Below are 10,238 nucleotides of genomic sequence, written 5' to 3' on the forward strand. Positions count from 1 at the left end.
CACCCCGCTACCCCCACCAGATGCCATTGGCTGAGTCCAGCAAAGTCAGAGGTGGACTGGGCTGGGCAGTGCCACCTCTGACTTTGATCAGAGGTTGGCAGTGCCACCTCTGATTACTCCTGTAATCCCAGCACTTTGGGAGGCTGAGGAGGGCAGATCACTTGAACGCAGGACTTCAAGACCAGCCTAGGCAACATGGCAAAATCCCCTCTCCACAAAAAAATATATAAAACCCTAGCTGACTGTGGTGGTGGGCACCTGTGGTCTCTGCTACTCAGGAGGCTGAGACACGAGAACACTTGAACCTGGGAGGCTGAGGCTGCAGTGAGCCAAGATCGTGCCACTGCACTCCAGCCTGGGCAACAGAGCAAGATTTTGTCCCACAAAAACAAAGAAAAGAACAGGGAGTCTGGCCAGAGAGGACCTACCTCCTCTCAGAGAGAATCTAGAAAGACTTCATGGTGGTGGTGGTGACATCTCCCCTGGGCCATGGAGGCAGGCCTTGGAGAATTGGGCGCTCTGAAGTGGTCCTGCAGTGGCTGAGCCCTACCTGGCAGGAGAGGCTCCAAGCTCCTGAGCTCCAGCTTGATGCTTCATCCTGACATCGTGCGTGGATGAGGCTAAGAACATTCTGGAAGCTTGTTCCCTGTGAACTAGAATGGACAGAGCAGGCAGGGCCTACTTTAACTGCCCATTTCACAGAGAAGAGAATTGAGGCCTGAAAAGGAAATGTGACTAACGCCAAGGTCACACCGTCAGCCGGTGGCAGAACTGGGACTAGAACCCAGGCCGCTTCACTCCTTGTCCTGGAGTCTTCCTCTCTTCCACTCCTTTCTCTTGGACCAGCTGCTCGGTTGTTTACAAAGCTCTTAGGATAAGCCCCCCCCCACCAAGATCTTCATTCAAACCCACAGGCTGTCCCACTCTGGCCATCAAAGGTCACAGGACTAGGAAATGACCATTGGCGGAGCCCAGGCCCAGGAGCTATGCTCACACACCTGCCCTCTTCCCTGTGCAGGGACAGGGAAACTGGATAAGGACAGAGAACGGGAGGAGAGAGAGGGGAGGACGGGAGGGGGGCACTGCCCCAGAAGCGGTTCCAGGAACACACCCCCGTGCCCGGGAATAAACTGCTCATTTGGAATCATTTTCCTGGAATCAAAAATAAGCCTCCCTAAAAATACATTTTCTTTCTCACCTCACCCTGAGGCTAGAGCAGCTCAGCTGCCTCTAGGAGGTGGGGTAGGGGGAGAATGGGAGTGACCAGGGCCTGTGGGGGGAGATCCCCCTTCCCCCAGGGCTGTGGAACCTGACCACTGGGTCACCCTCTCTGAGCACAGCTGTCATTGAGATATGTAATACGTCATGTTTGTGTGTGTGTTTGGTTTTTTGGATTTTCGAGACTGCGGGACCCACATTCAAACTTCAACCTAGAGTTATCGAGACCCAGTGAGGGCTGGGCACAGATCTGGACACTGAGGGACCTCCCACCCTTGGTGGGAGGCAACAGGCAAGCAACTGCACCTGGGGGCACCCCAGCGCTGCCCTCGCCTCCTGTGTGCCCCTGAGCGGGTGGTCCCCCCGCCCCCTGCCCCTGGCCTCAGTCTCCTCATCTGTAAAGGGATCTGATCCTGGCAGCCACACTGAATTCCCTGCGGGCAGCCCTGCTGCTGGCCATGGCGGAGGGGAAGAGCAGCTGCCCTGGCAGGACCGGCTCCAAAGAGAGGCCTGGGGCACTCCGGGCTCAAATGCTGGGTCTGCCCCTTCTAGCCCAGTGGCCAGGCCCAGTTTCCTCCCGTGAAAGTCAGGGTCAGTGGCAGCTCACGGGGCTGGAGGGAAGTAAAGAAGGCGACACAGGCCAGCACCCAGCACTGGGGCCCACAGTCACACGCAGCAGACCACTGTGCTTTTGTTATTGTTGATTTTAGAGACAGGGCTTCCCTGTGTTGTCCAGGCTGAAGTGCAGTGGCACAATCACAGCTCACTGCGGCCTCTATCTCCTGGGTTCAAGAGATCCTCCTGCCCCAGCCTCTTGAGTAGCTGGAACTACAGTGGGCCACCGCACCCAACCCCAGGCCACTATTTTTAAGTCATTCTTTGTCTGGTTCACCCCAGGCCTGAGGTGGAAGAGTGGGGATACCCCACCTACCCCCAGCTGGAAGTGAGAGAGTCTGAGGTTCCACCGGGAGGGGGCAAGTGGCTGCCGGGACCCTGGAACAGGTCAGCTCAGCCCCTGAGAGTCGCTGGTCCAGCCCTGTCTAAGGACATATTTCCACCCTGGGGTCTGGGAGCACCAGGAAGTGTAATCCAATTACACACTTTTAGTTATTTTTAAATGTGTGATTAAATTATTATTGACTAGGCCGGGTGCAGTGGTTCGAATCTCTAATCCCAGCACTTTGGGAGGCTGAGGTGGGCAGATCACTTGAGGCTGGGAGTTCAAGACCTGCCTGGCTAACACAGTGAAATCCTGTCTCTACTTAAAATACAAAAATTAGCCAGGCATGGTGGCACACACCTGTAATCCCAGCACTTTGGGGGGCCAAGGCGGGTGGATCACTCGAGGTCAGGAGTTCGAGACCTGCCTGGCTAACACAGTGAAACTCCATCTCTACTAAAAATACCAAAATTAGCCAGAGGTGGTGATGTGTGCCTGTAATCCCAACTACTCGGGGGTGGCTGAGGCAGGAGAATAGCTGGAACCTGGGAGGTGGAGGTTGCAGGAGCCAAGATTGCACCACTGCACTCCAGCCTGGGCAAGAGAGTTAGAAAAAAAGTTATGATTGACTGTCGTCAAACTGTTGTACTATCATCAAATGCTGGTCTGATCATTCTTTCTTTTTTTGTTTTTTTATTTTTTTTATTTTTTTTTTATTTTTTTATTTTATTTTTATTTTTTTATTTTTTTTGAGACGGAGTTTCGCTCTTGTTACCCAGGCTGGAGTGCAATGGCGCGATCTCGGCTCACCGCAACCTCCGCCTCCTGGGTTCAGGCAATTCTCCTGCCTCAGCCTCCTGAGTAGCTGGGATTACAGGCACGCGCCACCATGCCCAGCTAATTTTTTGTATTTTTAGTAGAGACGGGGTTTCACCGTGTTGACCAGGATGGTCTCGATCTCTTGACCTCGTGATCCACCCGCCTCGGCCTCCCAAAGTGCTGGGATTACAGGCTTGAGCCACCGCGCCCGGCCTTTTTGTTTTTTTAAAGACGGGGTTTCACCATGTTGGTCAGGCTGGTCTTGAACTCCCGACCTCAGGTGATCTGCCCGCCTTGGCCTCCAAAGTGCTTGGATTACCGGCGTGAGCCAGTGCGCTTGGCCTGTTCTTTCTTTTTTTGTTGTAACCATTAACTGTCATCCCCCCCTCCCCTACCCCTCACTGGCCTTCCAGCCTCTGGTGACCATCGTTCCACTCTCTAGCTTCATGAGGTCAATTGTTTTGATGGTTAGATCCCACAGATAAGTTTAAAGAGCTTCTTTGAATGAAAAGCACTTCATGAACTGGGAAACACCAAACCAGAAGAGGTTTAATGTTCCCATGACAAATCATCAGGGGCAATTATATATGGGATAAGTGCAGAAGTAAAATCAAGTATTTCAGTGGTTGCAACTATAGTTGTTTATGTGGTCTATCCCATTAGAAAGTCCCCAGTTACGTAATTATAAATTTGCAGACTACTTCTGATTGGTTGAGCTTAAGTTCTGTTTTTCTTTAATAGAGGCATTTATGAGAAATAGCTCAAGTTTTGCTTATGTTTGCAAATCAAGTAAGGTTGAGGTCATGTATGAGGCCTAACTGGTTTTGTCTGCTCTAGGGTTCTTCAGGCCTGGTCTCTATTTTAATTTAACAAGTTAAAGTGTTATAGGGCCAGGCGTGATGGCTCATGCCTATAATCCCAGCACTTCAGGAGGCTGAGGCAGGCAGATCACCTGAGGTCAGGAGTTCAAGACCAGCCTGGTCAACACGGTGTACCCCATCTCTACTAAAAATACAAAAATTAGCCGGGCAAGAGGGCACACACTTGTAGTCCCATCTATTCAGGGGACTGAGGCAGGGGAATCACTTGAACCTGGGGGGCAGGGATTGCAGTGAGCCAAGATCATGCCACTGCACTCCAGCCTGGGCGACAGAGGAGACTCCACCTTAAAACATAAATCAGGCTGGGCGCGGTGGCTCAAGCCTGTAATCCCAGCACTTTGGGAGGCCGAGGTGGGTGGATCATGAGGTCAAGAGATCGAGACCATCCTGGTCAACATGGTGAAACCCTGTCTCTACTAAAAATACAAAAAATTAGCTGGGCATGGTGGTGCGTGCCTGTAATCCCAGCTACTCAGGAGGCTGAGGCAGGAGAATTGCCTGAACCCAGGAGGCGGAGGTTGCGGTGAGCCGAGATCGCGCCATTGCACTCCAGCCTGGGTAACAAGAGCGAAACTCCGTCTCAAAAAAAAAAAAAACATAAATCAAATAAAGTGTTACAGGACTATGAGTCCTGCGCCCACTACACAGTAACAGACCCCATTACATGGAGATAACAGGGATTGCAGAAGCAGAAAGAGGACTGATCGCAGGGCGCCAAGCAGGGAGATCCTCAAACCAACCCTCCGCGGAGCTCTGGGCTGGGCTTTCTAAGGGGCTTGTTGAGGGTGAGGGGCTCGAAAATCTGGGTCATTGATGGGTTGGGGTTAGGAGGATGAACTGTCAGGACACGGAAACTGCATTTTTTTTGGTGAGTCAGCTCCTCAAACAAGTCAGGTCCTTCAAACCAGCTGAGTCAGCAGTTTCCTCAGCATGCAGGACCTGAAGAAATAGCTCAAAGGGAGAACTTAAGGCTTCCTAATGTTCAACATGTTATCTGTAGAGCAGCTAAAGGGAACCATCATCTTGTGACAAGACCCAGGGATTCTAGGTCGATCGCTGCACGCAGCTGTGAGGACGCAGGTCAAGGAGTCCGCAGACCTCAAGAAGGCTGACAAGCTCCACTTATTTCCATTTCTCCCCCTTCTCCTCTTCCCTGGTTGATTTCATAAAGTGTATAGGGGTGGTTTCAAAAGCAGGCTGAGAGTGTGACCAGAGTCCAGCAGTATTCTCAGTGACCACCATTAACACCGTCACGGGAATACCGGTAGATGCTGTCATCGTCAACGTCCTTGCGTTAGGATGTAAGGGCTTGTGGTCACTGGTATCCAAAACGGCATAGTCACTACAGGCTGGAGCGGTGGGCTTGTCGAGCTCTCCAGGTTGTCAAATCCTGATGAGAATCATTTGATATGCAAGTGGCTGCTGGACAAATTTATTTATTTACTTATTTATTAGAGATAGGGTCTTAGTCACCCTGGCTGGAGTGCAGTGGCACCATCAGAGCTCACTGCAGCCTTGAACTCCTGGGCTCAAGCAATCCTCCCTCCTCAGCCTCCCGAGACTACAGGTACATGCCACTGCACTGAGCTAATGAAAAAAAATTTTTTTTTGGTAGAGACAGCGTCTTGCTTTGTTGCCGAGGCTGGTCGTGAACTCCTGGCTTCAAGCGATCCTCCTGCCTCAGCCTCCCAAAGTGCTGGGATTATAGGGTGAGGCAATGGCCATTGAAAGCCCTTGAGAGGATACAATGCACAAAGGGGGTGAATACAATAACTATAAGGAAAATAATAGCCAAGGACTGAAAAATGCCCTGAAGCAGAGATTCCCAGGAGCGAAGATTTCACCAACTAATATATATCTGTGAAGGAGGTAGCACCTATCCACTAAGACTTATATTTGTTTCTTAGGAGCCTTTATTAGCTGGGCATGGTGGCTGACATCTGTGGTCCCAGCTACTCAGGAGGCTGAGGCAGGAGGATGGCTTGAGCTCAGGAGGTCCAGGCTGCGGTGAGCCATGATCACACCACTGCATGCACACCAGCCTGGGTGACACCCTGTCTCAAAACAAGAGCCTTTAAATTTTGAGCCACAATTTCTTATTAACATAGAAGCAACATTTCTTTTTTCTTTTTTGAGATGGAGTCTCACTGTGACGCTGAGGCTGTAGTGTAGTGGAGTGATCTCAGCTCACTGCAAACTCCGCCTCCCAAGTTCAAGAGATCCTTCTGCCTCAGTCTCTCAAGTAACTGGGATTACAGAAATGTACTACCACGTCCGCCTAATTCTTATATTTGTAGTAGACACAGGGTTTCACCATGTTGGCCAGGCTGGTCTCAAACTCCTGACCTCAGGTAATCCTCCCGCCTCGGCCTCGGCCTCCCAAAGTGCTGGGATTACAGACGTGAGCCACCACACCCGGCCACAACATTTGTTAATCAATAAAAGCACAAGCTCCTCCTTATTAAGCTGTGAAGTTATCAAAAACTATTTTGGAGCACTGTTGAGGCAAGTTGTTCATTTCAGATTGTATCCCTTGAAGAGAATTCAAGGTTTTGTTCTATGAAAACAATAGAAAAACAAAGGTTAACATCTGGAGCAAATCATGATGTTAGTTTTTGAGTCTGAAGAGCAGCTAGCTGATGTCTAGATGAGAGTTGGAAACATCTTTAGATGGTGGAATGTAGATGGCGTTGAATGCCTCTGGCTACGGTGTCAGGAAGTGTGCCAGTGACACTCCACGTAACCTGCATAGTAGCAGGCATGAATGTTGTCCGTGCATGATCTGTTGTAGTGATATTTCTAAAACTTAAAGTCATTGAGTTTCAGCTTACAGGGCTTAGGAAAGGAGCAGTTTTAGTTTTCAGTGAAACTAGAAAGTTTTAGAATTTAATTCAGTTTACAGATATAAAATAAAACCTCAAAGAAAAGGAACAGAACTAGAATTTGGTAATGGGTACACTATAGTTTTTAACTGAAATACGATCTTTCTTTTTACATCAGCGCTCCTGTTTTTGCCAAAAATAATCATAGTTCTTTCTTTCAAAATAAGTCTAATTCTATTAAACTTGACCTGATCTTTACAGAAATGTAACATGGTAATTTCTATGTATATTTTTAAATATGATACTTTAATCAGAGCTCTGGTAATATCCAAGGGGTTTTAGTGACTTTGTATCAATCAACCTTAGTTTTTAGAAACTATCTGATTGGCTGGGCATGGTGGCTCACGCCTATAATCCCAAAACTTAGGGAGGCCAAGGCAGGCGGATCACGAAGTCAGGAGATCGAAACCATCCTGGCTAACATGGTGAAATCCTGTCTCTACTAAAAATACAAAAAATTAGCCCTTTGTGGTGGCACACGCCTACTCAGGAGGCTGAGGCAGGCGAATCACTTGACCCCAGGAGGCGGAAGTTGCAGTGAGCCAAGATCATGCCACTGCACTCCAGCCCGGGCGACAGAGCAAGACTCCATCTCAAAACAAAACAAAACAAAACAAAACAAAACAAAAACACTGTCTATAATAAGATATCATGAGAAATCTCAGATTTGATATTTTAAAACTTCTTGGGGAGTTGGGGATGGATAACATGGGGAGAAATGCCAGATATAGACGATGGGGAGGAAGGCAGCAAACCACACTGCCATGTGTGTACCTATGCAACAGTCTTACATGTTCTTCACATGTACCCCAAAACCTAAATTGCAATAAAAATAATTAAAAATTTAAAAAACTTGAAGAAGCCAAACTAAGAATTTGCCCCATTATGTTCTTTTATAAGAAGAGCAGATTCTTATTGAACCTGTGCTGATACTCATATTGCAATAAAAATAAGTTGCCAAATTCCGGGGTAGTCAGGTCAGGAGAGAAAGATAAACGTTTCAGTCTTGTTTACGAAGATATATTTTATCGAATTGCTGTTAGCTGTAGACAGCTTAAGAGAAAAGAACAAAGGCGGCTCCTTAAATTTAGAAAGTAAATATTTCTTTTTTTTTTTTTTTTTTTGAGTCGGAGTTTCACTTATGTTACCCAGGCTAGAGTGCAATGGCGCGATCTCGGCTCACCGCAACCTCCGCCTCCTGGGTTCAGGCAATTCTCCTGCCTCGAAAGTAAATATTTCTTAGAACCAGCAATGATTTAAAGAAAAACTCATAAAAATTAAAATTATTATCATGAGTTAATTTAGTCCCATATAATTAATTTTTGTTTTCCTTGATATTGGATTAGCAGGTTTATGAACACATCAGTTTCCCATTAGAGTTTTGGAAATTTTTACGCAGTCCAATAGTATGATCTTATCAAAAAGCTGTACTTGCCAGGCTTTTTTAAATGACTATCTTGTTCTTTTGTATTATGGTGGCATTCAAATGCTTTCAGGAAGGAAATGTGGTTGTTCTGTGGCCTATAGCATCTTAAGATAATAATTAGATTTATGACTGATAACAATATACCAGAATATATCCAATTTCTAGGAATTCTATACATTTCTTGGGATACTCACATCAATAACACATATAACTTAGAGAAGGGTTAGTGTCACTCATTATTTGACAACATATTCCACGCAATTAATGTATCAAATAAGCCTAATTAGTTTAACTCTTCTCATTTTACAAGGCGAGAAAATAAATTATTTTGAAATATCCCAGGGACACTTCTGGAAACTCCCAAAGTTAGTTTGAGGCAGAAAACACTAAATTTAGAATTAATTTTGGGAAGCTGTCGAACATGTCAAAATGTTTAAAATTCTTGATTAAATAGGATCACAAGTCACGGTGAAACAATACCAAAGTGATAAAAGATTTTAAAGGCAAATACAGAAAGCCGCAAAGTTAAAACTTAGCTTTTTTTTTAAATACTGAAGACTCGTGTTTCTCAAATAATCAAAGACCTACTGAAAAACAACATAATTTGAATTGCAGGCAAGACAATGCAAACAACAGCAACATCAGGCTGGGCACAGTGGCTCACACCTATAATCCCAGCACGGTGGGAGGCTGAGGCCGGGGATCTTCTGAGGCCAGGAGTTCAAGACGACCCTGGGCAACATACCGAGACCTCATCACTACCAAAGAAAATAAAAAATAAAAAAATTAGCCAGGTGTGGTGGTGCACACCTGTAGTTCCAACTACTCGGGAGGCTGAAGTAGGAGGATTGCTTGAGTCTGGGAGTTCCAGGCTGCAGTGAGCCTTGATCATGCTACTACACTCTACCCTGGGCAATAGAGCAGGACCCTGTCTCAAAAAAACAACAACAAAAAAATTAATAAACAAGGACATGAAGCATAAGAAATTGTCTTCCTGGGTGTGGTGGCTCACACCTGTAATCCCAGCACTTTGGAAAGCCTGAGACACACACCTCTGCACTGGGCTAATTTTTAAAATTATCCTTGCACTCTCACCCAGGCTATAGTGCAGTGGCACCATCTCAGCTCCCTGCAACCTCCACCTCCCAGGTTCAACTGATTCTCCTGCCTCAGCCTCCCACGTAGCTGGGACTACAGGCGCGGGCTACATACCCGTCTAATTTTTGTATTTTTAGTAGAGATGGGGTTTCCCTGTATTAGCCAGGCTAGTCTCAAACTCCTGGCCTCAGATGATCCGCCCACCTCAGCCTCCCAAAACACTGGGATTACAGGTGTGAGCCACCACTTCTGGCCAGTTTTTAAATAGAATATGTTTTTTTGGAGCACGTGCTATGCCTACCAGTGAACCCTTCAGGAATTAATGTTTTAGCAGGTTATTTTATTTGGATATAATGTATGTATTTAATAAATATCTATCATTTAATTTAACTTAATATAATTTTATGTCTTTATTTTTTTTTGAGATGCAGTCACCCTCTCGCCCAGGATGGAGTGCAGTGGCAAGATCTCGACTCACTGCAACCTCTGCCTCCCGGGTTCAAGCAATTCTCCTACCTCAGCCTCTTCAGTAGCTGGGATTACAGGCACCTGCCATCACGCCTGGATAATTTTTGTATTTTTAGGTAAAGATGGGGTTTCACCATATTGGCCAGGCTGGTCTTGAACTCCTGACCTCAGGTGATCCACCCTGGAATTACAGGCGTGAGCCACCACGCCCAGCCAACTTAATATAATTTTAAAGCTTCAAGTTTTTTCAAAGATTTTGGAAACTTTTCAAGCAGACATTTTGTAACATTAAAAAAACTACTTCTCTCTGCAGGTAGGCAAGCAAAAAAAAACTTCTCACCCCAGGTTATTTATCTCGTTAACAAATTTTGTAACAGAGATAACATGAGTTTGACTAGTGAAGCTTAGTAGAACATGAATATCTGCTAAGAATATCCATTTCTGCTAAATCGCATATATATATATATATATATATATATTTTTTTTTTTTTTTTTTTTTTTTTTTT

Source organism: Cebus imitator, unplaced genomic scaffold (genome assembly GCF_001604975.1).
Source record: "Cebus imitator isolate Cc_AM_T3 unplaced genomic scaffold, Cebus_imitator-1.0 Scaffold39, whole genome shotgun sequence".
NCBI lineage: Eukaryota > Metazoa > Chordata > Mammalia > Primates > Cebidae > Cebus > Cebus imitator.